We start from the raw sequence: 14520 nt of genomic DNA, 5'->3' as shown, positions 1-14520 counted from the left end.
ACACTGGTTGTTTTTGTTTTTTTGGGATGTGGGCCAGTCTCTGTGGTGTGAGATGATATCTCATTGTTGTTTTGATCTGCATCTCCCTGATGATTAGTCATGTTGAACATTTTCTCATTTGCCTCTGAGCCATTCGGATTTCTTCTTCGGGAAAATTTCTGTTCATTTCATTACCCGATTTTTTGATCGGGTTGGCAGTTTTCTTCTTGTGGAGTTCAACCAGTGCATTGTATATCCTTGATATCAACCCTTTATCAGATGGATGCCGTGAAAATATCCTTTCCCATTCTGTAGATTGTCTTTGTATTTTGGTCACCGTTTCTATTGAGGTGCAGAAGCTTCTTAGTTTGAGATAATCCCATTTATTTATCTCTGTTTCACCTGCTTGGCCGGTGGTGTGTCAGTTTTGAAGATACATGTATCTTCAATGTTGAGGAGGGTTTTTCCAAACTTGTCTTCAATGTACCTTTATGGTTTGTGGTCTGATGTTGAGGTCTTTAATCCATTTTGATTTGAGTTTTGTACATGGTGATAGGTGGAGGTCTAAGCCCATTTTTTTGCATGTAGCTGTCCAGTTTTGCCAGCACAATTTGTTAAACATGCTTTCCTTGCTCCACTTCAAATTTCTGCTCCCTTATCAAAGATTAGATGGTTATATATTTGGGGGGATGTGTCAGAGTATTCAACCCTGTTCCATTGGTCTGCTGCTCTGCCTTTTTTCCAGTACCAAGCTGTTTTAATGACTACCGTTTTGTAGTAGAGATGGAAGTTGGGGAGGTTGATTCCTTCCATTTTCTTTTTCCCAACAATTGCTTTAGATATTCGTGGGGGCTTATTGTTCCATATGAATTTCAGGAGCGCTTGCTCCATTTCTTTGAAGAATGACAAGGGTATCTCTATAGGGATCGCATTGAATTTGTACAATGCTTTGGGGGAATTGCCATTTTGACAATATTAATTCTTCCAATACATGAGCAGGGGATATTTTTCCATTTCCTCGTGTCTTCTTTTATTTCCTGAAGTAGCGTTTTGTAGTTTTCATTATACAAGTCCTTTACCTCCTTAGTTAAGCTGATTCCGAGGTATTTGATTTTTTGAGGCACAATTGTGAACGGTATTGCTTTTATTATGTTGCTTTCTTCTCTCTCACTATTTGCATATAAGAAAGGCATGGACTTTTGGGTATTGATTTTATAGCCTGCAACTTTACTATATGAGTGCATTGTTTCTAGGAGTTTCTTGGTAGAGGTTTTAGGGTTTTTTTAAGTATTATATCATATCATCAGCGAATAGTGAGAGCTTGATTTCTTCCTTTCCTACCTGAATGCCCTTAATATCTTTTTCTTGCCTAATAGCTATTGCAAGAACTTCCAGTACTATATTGAACAGAAGAGGAGAGAGTGGGCATCTTTGTCTTGGCCCTGTTCTCAGTGGGAAGGGTCTTAGTTTTTCCCCATTGAGGATGATGTTTGCAGTAGGCTTGTGGTAGATGGCTTTGACTATATTGAGGAAGGTCCCTTCTATACCCATTTTTGCGAGCGTTTTCAACATAAACGGGTGCTGGGTCTTGTCAAATGCTTTCTCTGCATCTATTGATATGATTATATGATTTTTATCTTTTCTTTTGTTGATATGCTGGATTATGTTGATTGATTTCTGAATGTTAAACCATCCTTGCATCCCCAGGATGAATCCCACTTGGTCGTGGTGTATGATCTTTTTGATGAGTTGTTGAATTCTGTTTGGTAATATTTTGTTGAGAATCTTCGCATCTGTGTTCATCAGGGATATTGGCCTGTAGTTTTCTTTTTTTGTGGTGTCTTTGTTTGCTTTTGGTGTTAGGGAGATGTGAGCCTCATAGAAACTGTTTGGGAGGGTTTCTGTTTCTTCAATTTCCTGAAAAAGCTTGAGAAGAACTGGCAATAGGTCCTCTTTACATGTTTGGAAGAATTCGCTAGTGAATCCGTCTGGACCTGTGCTTTTGTTTTTGGGAAGACTTTTGATTACCATTTCAATTTCCTTGTTGTTAATAGGACTATTCAGGAACTCCAGGTCTTCCTGGTTCAGCCTTGGGAGATTATAGGAATCCAGGAATTTATCCATTTCTTCTAGGTTCTGTTGTTCGTGGCATACAGATTTTCAAAGTAGTCTCTGATAATCTTTTCAATTTCATTGGTTTCTGTTGCGATGTCCCCCTTTTCATTTCTGATTCAGCTTATAAGTGTTCTCTCTCTCTCTCTTTCTTTGTGAGTCTTGCTAGTGGTTTATCAATCTTATTTATTTTCTCAAAGAACCAGCTCTTGGTTTCATTGATCTTTTGAATTGTCTTTTGGGTTTCCATGTCGTTACTTTCTGCTCTAAGTTTTATTATCTCTTTCCTTCTGCCTGGTTTGGGCTCCTTTTTTGGTATTTTTCTATGGTCTGAGCTGTGAAGTCAAGTTGTTTATGCGGGCCCTTTCTTCCTTCCTGAGATATGCTTGCAGAGCTATAAATTTTCCCCTTAAAATGGCTTTAGCTGCATCCCACAGGTTCTGGTAACTCATGTCTTCATTCTCATTTGTTTCCAGGTATCTTTTGATTTCCTCCTTGATTTCCTTCCTGACCCACTCATTGTTCAACATCGAGCTATTTAATTTCTAGGTGTTTGATTTGGTTTTCTGCATCTGTCCATGACTAAATTTTATCTTCAGTGCATCATGGTCTGAAAAGATGCTGGTTCAATGTCTATCTTGTTGATTCTGTTGAGGTATGCTGTGTGGCTCAGCGCATGGTCTATTCTGGAAAATGTTCCATGTGCACTGGAGAAGAATGTGTATTCCTTTTTTGGGGGATATAAAGCCCTGTATAGATCTATTAGACCTCTCTCTTCTATTTCTTCCTTCAAAGCCAGTATTTCCTTGGTGAGTTTTAATCTTCTTGACCTGTCCAGAGGAGAAAGGGCAGTGTTGAAGTCTCCATCTACTATTGTGTTGCTCGAGATGTCCTTCTTAAGGTCTATTAGCAGCTCTTGGAGGAATTTAGCTGGTCCCTCATTGGGTGCATAGACATTTAGGAGAGTAATTTCTTCCTGATGTACATATCCCATGATTAATAAAAATTGGCCTTCACTATCCTTTCTAATCTTTTTCAACCTGAAGTCTATGTTGTCCGATACTAGTAAAGCCACCCCAGCTTTCTTGAGGGAGTTGTTTGCTTGCCTGATTGTTTTCCATCCTTTGACTTTGAGTCTGTGTTTGTTCTAGCTATTCAGATGTGTTTCTTGCAGGCAGCAGAATGTTGGGTTCAGTCTCTGAATCCATTTTGCCAGTCTGTGTATCTTAATTGGTGAATTTAGTCCATTGACATTAAGGGAGATTATTGTTATGGGATTTTGCACCATCTTTGTGTAATTGTTTGTTGTGCTTGTAGGGGTTCTTCTTGTCTTACAACAGACCCTTTAGTGCTTCTTTTAGGTTTGGTTTTGAGTCTATGAAGTTCCTGAGCTGTTGTTTCTCTGTGCAATAGTGTATGTTTCCTTCAAGTTTAACTGAGAATTTAGCTGGGTAAAGTATTCTTGGAGAGGCATTCATTTCATTAAGTTTTTTCACTATATCCCACCATTGTCTTGGCTTGGAAGGTTTCTTCTGATAGGTCCGCTGTGAATCTAAGGGGTGTTCCTTGGTATATGATTTCTTTCTTTGATCTTGCTGCTTGAGTATTGTGTCTCTATCCATATCATCCATCATTCTGACTATGATATGCCTTGGGTATTTTTTATTTGGGTCCCTTTTAGCTGGCACCCTTTGGACTCCTTGGATATGGATGCCCATATTCTCTAGCACTGGGAATTTCTTAGCTATGATGTCTTTGACTGTGTTTTTTCCATTGGGATTGGTTTCCTGTGGTTCTGGCACTCTAATGATTCTTATGTTGCTTCTCTTGTGGTCATCCTCTAGGATTCTAATTCACTCTAGAGCCATTTTGAGATCTTTTGCCATTATTTGTTGTTGCCTGTATGCTTTCTGCATGTCATCTTCAAGCTCACTGATTCTGTCTTTGGCTGTAGCCATTCTATTATTGAGGGCTCCTAGTGAGTTTTTAATTTCATCTACCGATTCTTTTAATTGTGTCACTTCTGTTCTTAGCTTTGATATTTCTGCTCTCATTTCTTCCTGGATTATCTTAGTTGACCGTTCCAACACTGCATCCATATCCCCCCTTAATTTATTGGATGTTCGTTCCATAGTTGCTTTGAGTTCGTGAACCATCTTGACGGTTTCCTCTCTGAATTCTTTATCTGAGAGATTGTATTTCTGGAAAGTCCCTGTTGGAGTTTCTGAGATCCTCTCTTCCATTTCTCCTGGTGGTGGGGATTTTCTCTGTTTCTTCATGTTGTTATGGGCTTTACTGTCAGGCGCAATACCTAAGCTTATGAGGGGCCTCAACTGAAGATGTGGGGCTATGATGTCTTTAAAATGGACTTAAATGGACTTTTTGTTGCGCTTGATGTGTTCACTGATAGAGTTTTTGAAATTAGGATCGGATAGGCTAATTAACTTTTAGCATATAGTGACTAAGATGACCAGATATCTTAAAAGGTTATAGCAATTGTGATCCAGGCACCATGCATGGAATGAAAGAAACAACTGCGGCCACGTTAGCGGCTGCCGATCCAGAAACAGGCCATGCCAACTTTTGAGACCATGCCCCCTGATGAGAGGACAGACACCTAACCTGGAGAAGAGGGAGAAGAGGGAGGGGTCAGGCACGGTGCACGAGATGGCTGAGAGCTGCCAGCCGGGGCTGGGGGCTTCCGAGCAGGCTCCCAATAGCGGGCAGGGGACGATAAGTGAGCTTCTCCACGTGGGGCGGGGTCTCCAAGGGGAAATGCCAATTACCTGCAGCACGGGGGGGGGGGGGGGGGAGTGGGGGGGGGGTGGATGTCAGGCACGGTGTGCGAGATGGCTGAGAGCTGCCAGCTGGGGCTGGGGGCTTCCGAGCGGGCCCCCAATCGCAGGCAGGGGACGAGAAGAGCAAGAATATTTTTGAAAGCAAATTGTTGTGTGATTTAAAAAATTTGTTTATTATTTGTTTGGGGACCATACTGCAGTGCTCAGGTCTTACTCCTTGTTCTGCACTCAAGGAACACTCCAGAAAGATATGGGGGACATATACTTTGCTGGGCATCAAATTTAGGTCAGCTTCATGCCAGGCAAATGCACTACCCACTGTATAATCGCTCTGAACCCTGTTTTATTGATTTTAAATAACTATGGAGATACTTCTTGTTATTTATGTCCTATGACTATTTTGTCACTGAACATCCATCCAGTTGCTCATTCGCATTTAATTTGAGGTATTTTCTCCTAATAGAGTCATAGGAATTTTGTTTTTTGAAGCAGTTTTATAAAAATAATTTGAGGCAGTTATGTTTCCATTTCCCCTCAATGTTTATGAAAGAATAGGATATTGTTAAAGTCACCGGGTGATTTAATCTAAGCCACTATATGTGTTTAATATATTGCTAATAAAAGCTCATTACATGTACCTATAGATTTAAACATGACCTGCAAAAAGAAATATGAAGAATGTAGAATGAGTAGGTTTATAATAAATGTTGGGGAAAGTGTTCTTGTCTATATTTCACTTTGTAAGGTTATCAAAAATTGATCCTGGATTAAAAATTTAAATACTTTTGGAATCATGCTCTTACTAGTTTTGATTAATTTATTATAAATATATTTGGTTAATATATTTATAAATAAATATGTCCATATTTTACTTATCTAGTAAATCTGCTACCCATCTTAAACTCAGAATGTTATTAAAAGAGAAAAAATGAAACTCATGTGGTAGAATAGAATTCAAAGAAATAAAAGGTACAGAGTCCACTCTCCCATATAGACATTTGATGGCAACAACATTGTATGTGTGTGTATGCGTTTGTGCATGTGTTTAAAGAAATTATGTTAATAGATTAATTATAAGGAGAAGTACATTTAGTTTTATATTCTGGAACATAAGTAGTTTAAATTGTGTATTCCAGATGTTAGTCTTTTGTTGTTTTGTTTTATTTAGGGCCACACCTGTGATAATTAGGGCATCCACCTGCTCTGAGCTGAGGATCACTCCTGGTGAAGGTCAGTAGATGAAATGTGGTCCTGAGCTCGCCATATGCAAGGCAGCACCATACCTACTGTACGTTTCCTCTGGCACCAATACTAGTTTGTTTTTTCTCAGACTCAATATATATATATATATATATATATATATATATATTTTCTCTAAGTTTATACTTACTCTTCTCTTCACAGAAAATTTGAGAGAAAACCTTTTAAAAATTATGATCTAACTTAAATGAGTATTTTATAAATAAAATTTCAAATGCAAATTATCTCTTGTACTACGTTCCTAAAGTGCTGTCTATGTACATTGACTAAAGAGGGAGTTTGAGTACCATTTATTCTAGACTGATTGAGGTCTCTACCTTTTCTAGCAAGAACATCAAGACAAGTAAAGCCTCTGTCACTAGATTATTTTTGCCCTTTTCTTTAAAAAAAGGAATCACCACGGGACACACAGTTACAAAGTTGTTCATGACTGGGGTTAGTCATACGATGATCCAACATCCATCCCTTCACCAGTGTACGTTTTCTACTACCAATGTCACCAGTTTCCCTCCATTTACTCCCCCTAGAGCATGCCTCTATGGCAGGCACTTTTCTCCTTTCTGTGTCTCCCTCTCACTTTCCTTCAGCATTCAGTTCTTGTCCAGAGTAATCATTTCCAACTATCTTTGTCATAGTGCTCTCTTCTCTGTCTTAACTGTCCTCCATACCCCTACAACTTGAGGCAAGCTTCCAACCATGAACCAATCATTCTGCTCCTATTTCTACTGTTCTTGGGAATTAGTCTCATAATTTTGAGCCTAATACAGTTATTTTTTAATTTCCCACAAATAAGTGCAATCGTTCTATGCTTGTCTCTATCCCTCTAATTCATCTCACTCAGCATGATATTCTCCATGTCCAGCTACTTTAAGCAAATTTCATGACTTCATTTTTCCTAGTGGCTGCATAGTATGTTATTCTGTATTTATGCCATAGTTTCTTCATCTAGTCTTCTATTCTCAGGTACCATTCTCAGGGAGTTTTCCAGATTCTGGCTATTTGAGTAGTGCTTCAATGAGCAGAGGAATACAGATAGCATTTCTGCGGTGTGTTTTTGGGCTACCAGATATATTTCTAAAATTGTTATTTCTGGGTCATATGAAAGCTCAATTTCTAGTTTTTTGAGGAATGTCCGTATTGTTTTACAAAAATGCCGAACCACTCATCATTTCCACTAGCAGTGAATGAGAGTCCCTTTCTCCTGTCATCAGAGCCCACACTGGATGTTAAAGTTCTTTTTAATGTGTGCCAGTCTCCGTGACGTGAGATAATATTTCATTGTTATTTTGATATATATATCTCCCTTATTATTAGTGATTTAGAGCATCTTTTTACAAGTCTTTTGGCCATTTGTCTTTCTTCTTTGAGGAGGTTTCTGTTCACTTCTTATTTTTTGATGGGGTTGAATATTGTTTTCTTGTAAAGTTCAACCAATTCCTTACATAATCTTTGATATTAACCCTGTATCAGATGGGCATTGGGTAAGTAATTTTTCCTATTCCATGGGCTTTTTCTGTATCTTGGTTACCATGTCTTTTGATGTCTAGAAGCTTCATTTTTTAATGTAGTCACATTTATTTATGTTTGCTTCTACTTTCCTGGTCTGTGGTGTTTCATCTTTGAAAATGCCTTTAGGCTCAATGTTATGGAGGTTCTATCTACATTTCTCTCCATGTATATTCTGATATTGAGGTCTTAAGCCCATTTTTATCTGACCTTTGTGCATGACATTGGAAAGAGGCCTGAATTCATTTTTTGAATGGAACTGACCGGTTATCACAGCATGACCTGGTAAAGAGGTTTTCCTTTCTTAACTTCATATTTCTTGCCCCGTTGTCACAGATTAATTGATCAAATATTTGAGGGTCTAAGTAAGGATATTCCATTCCATTGATCTGCAGGCTTGTCTTTATTCCAAAAACATGATGCTTTAATTACTACCACTATGAATTACAGTTGGAAGTTGGGGAACTTGAATTTCCCTGTCTCCTTTTTTCAAGAATTGCTTTAGTGCTCATCAGAATTTATTGTTCCATATAAATTTCATGTGTGTTTTAACAATTTCTTTGAAAAATGTCATGAGTATCCATATAGGAACTGCAGTGAATCTCTATAATTCTTTCAAACGTATTTCCATTTTGACAATGTCAATATTCCCAATACATGAGCAATGGGTGTGCCTCCATTTGCTCATGTCCTCTTCTGTTCTTGAAGTAGTGTTTTATATTTTCTATATGTTCACCACCTTCTTACATTAGTTGTGATATTCTCTGAGGCATAGTTGGGATTTTTTTTTCAGTTATTTTACTATCTCTCTGTTGCTTCTGACTGCTTTGGGTATCAGGGTGATATTTGCCTTATAGAAACTGTTTCAGAGTATTTCTATTTATTCAATTTTCTGGAAAAGTTTGCAAATGATTGGTTATAGGTCCTCTTAAAAGTTTAAAAGATTTCTCTAGTGAGTCCTTTTACACCTGGTTTTTGTTTCGGGAAAGATTTTTGACTATAATTTTAATTTCTTCAATAGGGATAGGTCTGTTTGGGTATACCAAATCTTCTTGGTTCGGCCTTGGTAAATGTAGGAGCCCAGAAATTAATTCATATCTTCTAGGTTCTCTTGTTTTACAGCATAAAGGTCCTCAAAAGAATGTCTTGTGATCCTTTGAATTTCTGTGGTTTCTGTGATGATGCCCCCCTTTCATTTATGATCTGGTTTATTAGGGTTTTTTCTCTCTCTTTCTTCGTGAGTCTTGCTAGTGATTTATCAATCTTGTTTATTTTTTTTAAAAGAGTTAGGTCTCAGTTTAATTGATCATCTGTACTGCTTTCTTGGATTCCAGTTCATTTAATTCTACTTTAAGTTTTATTATTTCCTTCCTTCTGTCTACATAGGCTACTTTTGTTTGTCATTTTTCTAAGATCTTAAGCTGCAATTCATTTTTTTTAAATCTGGGCCTTTCCTTTCTTCCTGTTCAATGCTTGCAGGGCTAAAAACATTTTTCTTAATAGAGATTTTGCTGTGTCTCACAAGTTCTGGTAGCCTATGCCGTTATTCTCCTTTATTTCCAGGAAACTTTGGTTTGCTCTTTTATTTCCTCCTAACTTGCTGGTTTTTCAGTAGTGATCTATTTAATTTCCAGGTGTTAAATTTGTGTTTGTATTTCTGTGTTTGATTATCTTCTAGTTTCCATGCATCAGGGTCTGAAACAATAGTCAATACAATTTCTATCCTCTTAATTTTATGAAGGTATGTTTTATGACCCAGCATGTGGTCTATCTTGGAAAATTCCCCATGTGCACTGGAGAAGAATATCTATTAAACTTGGAGGGGGGAGTTGGAAAGCTATATATCTATTAGTCCCTTCTTTTTAATTTTATACTCCATAGTCAGTAATTTCTTGTTGAGTTTTAGCCTCATCTACCAAGAGGAAACAATTCGATGTTGAAGTCTCCAACTACTATTGTGTTGCTACCAGTGTCCAACCTGATGTCTATTAGCAGTTGTTTTAAGTGTTTATCTGGAGCCTCAGTAGGTGTGTATAATTGGTGAGTGTAATTTCTTCTTGATGTACATTTCTTGATGTAATTTCTTCTTGATGTGCATTGATTATTAATAAATGAACGTCACTGTTTCTTCAAAATTTTTTTCAACCTTAAATCTATGTCACCGCATATGAATATGGCCTGTTCATCATTTTGTTTATGGAGTTATTTGCTTGAAAAATTGTTTCCCAGCATTTGACTTTGAGTTTGTGTTTGTGCTAACTTGAACATTTTTCTTGCAGGCGGCAGAATGTTGAATTTGATATTTTAATCCATTTTGTCATAGGGAGTATCTTAATTGATGATGTTAGACCATAGACACCAAGAGACATTATTGTCATGGGATTTTGTGCCAACTTTCTTTAAAAGTTTTTAGTTTGTAGCTATGGGCTCCCTCTATGTCTGTCCCTCTCTTTCTGACTCATGTCACTTAGCATGATACTCCCCATGTCTATCCATTTATAAGAAAAAAATCATTACTTCATCTCTCCTAACAGCTTCATAGTATTACATTGGGAGAAAGTAAATGGAATAGAGAAGGGATCACTAAGAAAATGATGGCTGGAGGAATCAGTCAGGATGGGAGATGTGTGCTGAAAGTAGATAATGGACCAAACATGATGACCTCTCAGTGTCTGTGTTGCAAGGCATAATGCTCAAAAGTAGAGAGAGAGCATATGGGGAATATTGTCTGCCATAGAGGCAGGGGGAGGATGGAAAAGGGTGTGCATACCGGAGATATTGGTGGTGGGAAATGTGCACTGGTGGAAGGATGGATGTTTGATCATTGTGTGATTGTAACCCAAACATGAAAGTTTGAAACTATCTCACGGTGATTCAATACAATTTAAAAAAGAAAAGTTTTGATGACATGGCCCCTCTGCTCCTTAAGAACTATGATCTGGGAGGTCTACTAAGCCATTTTAGCACCCCACAGCTTCTTATATAAATGCATCTAGACTGTGAACTGAGCTACAACCCCATGCTGCCTGGGGAGGGGAAAGGATTTTCTCTCTCTACACTTTCTTTCTATGGGGGAGATAGCAACAGCGACGGCAGCAGCAGCAATGCCCACGTAGTGTCCACCATCTTCTAGAACTCACAACCCAGATGTATGAGCTTGCAGTGGCGTGGCACGAAAAAGGATCATGGGATGAGGGTGTTACCAGCATGCTCTCCGCCCAGATGAGATCCAGAGCAGCCTTGCATGACAGGGCCCCTCTGCTCCTTAAGGAATATGATCCGGGAGGCCTACTAACCCATTTTGGCACCCTGCAGCTTCTTACAGAAATGCATCTAAACTGTGAACTGAGCTAAAATAACAGAAATCCAAACCAAGCTCATATAATCTTCATTCTCAGCAATGGAAAACAAATTATCAAATGATGCCTTTTCAGCAGGTTTGATTTTGGGGGGGGGAAATTCCAAATAATAATAGTGAGTTCTCTGTTGAAATATTGAATGTATTCAAAGTATAGAGAGAATTAAGTGAAGATTATTAGTCACTCAAGTTGGGGGGTGAGTGTGGGAGGGGGGTTCTTGGTGGTGGAACATGTGTACCGGTGAAGGGATGGGGGTTTGATCATTATATGACTAAGACTTAAACCTGAAAGCTTTGTAACTTTTGTCACAGTGATTAAATAAAATAAAAATTTTTTAAAAAGGAAAAGTTTTTTGTTTGTTATTGAGAGGTTAGATTTGTGTCTTCAGTTCATTTTATCAACGCTGTTTTGAATTCTGTGATGTTTTTGAGAGTTGTTTATGCATGAAATCATGTATCATTCCTATAAATATGAATGATAGTCTAGCTGGGCAAAGTATTTTTGGTGAGGCATTAATTTCATTAAGTGATTAAGGTGGTTTGGCAAAAGCCTCAGACAATCACAAGCTCACCTCTGAGTTCTCAAAGCTGTGCAGAGAAGTGATAAAGGAAGACCTCAAAGAGAGGAGAGCAGCAATGTTGGCTGATACAGCAGAAGCTTGGAAAAGTATAATTCCCGCCTGTCTTTTGCCACCTATAAGACCAAGATGACTGCCCCCCGATGTCCCGATGGATCTCACATCTTCCAGAAGAGCAATGGAAAAGGTTATCCATGACTTCTACTTGGCTCTCTTCGAAAGCCATGTCCACCTGCCCACATACCAAATTCCGCAGCATGAATGTGTTGTTCCCAGTGTTCTACCTTCTGAAATCCGACACACCACTTTGTCAGTAAAGAAACATACAGCACCCGGACCAGACAAGATCAGACCCAAACACCTGAAGAATCTGCTGCCAGTACTCGTCCATACACTGGCTCAGTTCTTCACACGCTACCTGTCTGAATTCCCTCCTGATGGAAAACCAGCAGGACCGTCCTGTTTGTTGTAAAAGAAGGGAGACATCCATGACATCGGCAACTATCGCCCAATCATCCTGTTGTCCGTTGTCTACAAGTTGTTCACTCGAATCACCCTGAATAGGATTGGCAGAATACTAGATAAAGGACAACCATGCAAGCAAGCCAAGTTCCAAAAAGGATTCAGCACGATCAACCATATCCATACGGTGACCAAACTCATTGAGGTTTCTCGAGAGTTCAAGATACCGCTCTGCCTAACGTTCATTGATTTACAGAAGGCCTTTGATTCTGTTGAGACTGAAGTGGTCATTGAAGCCTTAGCCAAATAGGATGTTCGGACTCAGTACATCAGGATCCCCCATGAGTTATATTACGAATTCCCCACCAGGATCTCACCATTCTACAAGGGTGTGATCATTGACGTAAAGAGAGGGGTTTGGCAGGGTGATACCATTTCACCAAAACTCTTCAGTGCCACTCTCGAGGACATCATACAACGATTGGAATGGGAAGTAATGGGAGTAAAGATCGAGAGTTGGCAACTACACCACCTCCGCTTCACTGATGATACCATTCTAGTAACACCAAAAAATAGCCAAGCAGCAGGAATGCTGGCCGACTTTGATCATGAGTGGGGAAAGGTCAAACTGTAGCTGAATCTCACAGAGAAAATGTTCATGAGAAATGAACTCGTTCCTGACATTCCATTTGCTCTCAATGGAATGAAAATCTCGAATGCAGCAGTTATGTGTACCTGAGTTGAGAACCCAACATGACGAATGACTTGGCACCCAAACTGCACAGGAGGAAGAGGGCAGCGTGGAAAACCTTCAAAAGCATCAAAGAAGTTGTTAAGAGAATGAAGAACCTCCTACTCCGGGCACATCTTTTTGACTCCACCATTCTTCCTGCACTAACATATGCCTCAGAAACCTGGGTTCTATGAAAACAGGATGAGAATGCTATTTGGGCCTCCCAAAGAGGAATTAAAATAGCTATGCTGGAGTATCACGTTTCACTCAAATGAGAGAAGGAATCTGGAGTTTCGACCTCCTTAGAAGATTGAGGATGAGTGAAGCTGCCTAGCTTGCAAAGGCATTGAATATCAAATAGGCCAGACATGTGATGCAATTTGGAGACAACTGCTAGTCTAAAGCCATTACCGACTGGATTCCACGGGGGGGTCAAAAGAAAGCCTGGCCACCCACCTATGAGATGGTCAGACTTCTTTGTCAAGACCCTGAACGAATAGTTTGATGCTCTTCGTATTCCTGGAGAGAGCAGATGCCATTGGGCTACACTAACATGTGACAGAGATGAATTGAGATGTTATTGGCGCCAACTCAAGCAAATTGATGAGCAACAGGATGACAAGTGATACAAGTGATAAGCAAGTTTATCTCGTTTTGGTTATTCCACTTCAAATTAATTGGCCTGGGTTCAATTCTTCTGTGTCTCTTGGGGAGTCCGGAAAGCTACCAAGAGTATCCTGCCCACATGTCAGAGCATGGCAAGCTCCCCATGGCGTATTCGATATGGCAAAAACAGTAACAACAAGTCTCACAGTGGAGACACTATTGGCGCCCACTCAGGCAAATCAGTGAGCAATGGGATGACAGACAGTGACAGTGATACAGTGAGTAAAGCCTCATTTTAATTCCTAGATATAGGAATATTTGTATCTACAAACTGATCTTGAACGACTAGAATAAATTTTGGTAGCTTGTCTATTTAAGCAATTAAGTTCATTTCACTATAGTTGTCAAATTTATCTATGTAGAGATACTCAGACTTTTCTTTCATTATCTTTTTGAGCATCATTTTGTCTCTAGTACCAATGCCCGTCTTTTATTCCTGACAGCAATCTGTGTTTTCTGTTATTTTAAGGTGTATGCTTTGCTGAAATATCAGTTATACTGATAGTTTCAAAGAAACAACTTTGATTCTATTGATTTTCTGTCTCCCCACCGCTAGTGTTACATGTCTTCCTCTCCTTCTTTTATCCTGCGCTTGAGTTCTTCTGAAATGCTCTCTAAAGTATAAAGGTCACTTCCGAGTTTCTAGCTGTGATGAACTCAAGATACTGGGGAAAGAGAGGGGTAAGGGAGAGGGGGAGAGACAGACAGAGACAGAGACAGAGAGTGAGAGAGAGAGGGATCGAGACAGAGAGATCATGTCTAATTTAGTGACTCAGAAGTTACCGTGTTCTCCCTTTATGTCTCTGTCTCTGTCACTTCCTCTATTGACAGGGATGTTTCCAAGTGGTCCTGGTGGCCTTCCCAGCTTTTTTCAGCCAAATGATCCATATTTCAGCGCAAGAGCCTGAGGATTCCTTGCTACCTGGCTCTGCAGTACGGAGAATTACCACAGCCACCTCAGCAATGATTCAGGATCTCCAAGATTGCACCTAGTTATGCTCAAATGACCAACTGGTGCTGGAGATGCTGCCAGGCTCAGTGAACAAAAGGCCTGTACCCTTACTGCTG

The sequence above is a fragment of the Sorex araneus genome, chromosome 3 (assembly GCF_027595985.1).
Source record: "Sorex araneus isolate mSorAra2 chromosome 3, mSorAra2.pri, whole genome shotgun sequence".
Taxonomy (NCBI): Eukaryota; Metazoa; Chordata; class Mammalia; order Eulipotyphla; family Soricidae; genus Sorex; species Sorex araneus.
The sequence above is the reverse complement of the archived record's forward strand: the minus strand, read 5'-3'. Positions refer to the sequence as shown.